The sequence below is a fragment of the Euprymna scolopes genome, chromosome 39, assembly GCF_053919585.1.
Source record: "Euprymna scolopes isolate OS-2025 chromosome 39, ASM5391958v1, whole genome shotgun sequence".
NCBI lineage: Eukaryota > Metazoa > Mollusca > Cephalopoda > Sepiida > Sepiolidae > Euprymna > Euprymna scolopes.
This window is the reverse complement of record NC_136520.1, coordinates 2,810,086-2,811,017: the sequence shown is the minus strand read 5'-3', so window position 1 is coordinate 2,811,017 and position 932 is coordinate 2,810,086. Positions and strand designations below refer to the sequence as shown.

At 35.7% G+C, this 932-nt stretch overlaps 1 pseudogene; it reads right to left on the bottom strand.

The window, feature by feature from the left end:
• Positions 1–490: 490 nt before the first annotated feature.
• LOC145264018 (U2 spliceosomal RNA) lies at positions 491–624 on the bottom strand (annotated as a pseudogene).
• Positions 625–932: the final 308 nt, after the last annotated feature.

Genomic DNA, 932 nt, shown 5'->3' with positions numbered 1-932 from the left:
CCGATACTTTTGTCTGCTTTGTTCTAGAGATTATTAAACTCCATGACAATGTCTCCAACGTATTTAACTGGTTAAAAATAGTATTTATACAAGAGTTTTAACGAAAAATATCAGGAAAAAATGTACAGGAATAAAAAAAAATTCAGCTTTCAAAATATTCGTCGATAAAAAAACCGATCTTTATATTTACGCTAGCCATTTTGTATATTACCACGTGACCTGCTATCTCTTAAACTGGAGGGGGGGGGATCCACTTGAATCCAACAAAACCAGTAATTTTTTTTTTCTATTATATATACATCATTTTCTATAAAATTAAGTGTAGACTTTATAATTAAAACAAAAAATGTTATTCATACTAAAAAAAAAAAACGCTTAGTCATGTCACGTGACGTGACGTCAACATCCACTAATGGCGAACAATTGTACCTATTTACTATGCCTCCCCACGGGACAGAGTTAGACACCAGGGTCGTTTTTTAACGTGGAGAAAAGGTACAAAAATAAAAATTGTCTCAGTCGTGGAGGATTTCTCCTCCACCGAAAGAGAACAAGAAATAGAAGTGCAGCATCTGAAGAACAGATACTACACTTTGATCTTGACCAAAAGGCCAAGAATGCGAACAATTGTAAATAACAACTTTTTTCACAAAACCAACACCGTCTTTCTTTTTTTTCTCTCTCTTTCTCTCTCTCACCCACTTACTCTTCCCTCTCTCTCACCCTCTTTCTCTTGACGTCACACCACTGTTAAACTGTGGGGGGGGGGGAACACATTCCCAGGCATTATCTCCTATAGATGCACATTTTATTAGAAATTCAGCTTTCAAAATATTAGACGATAATAAAAATATAAAACCAACACCCTCTTTCTCTTTTCTCTCTCTCTCACCAACTTACTCTTCTCTCTCTCTCACCCTCTTTCTCTTGAC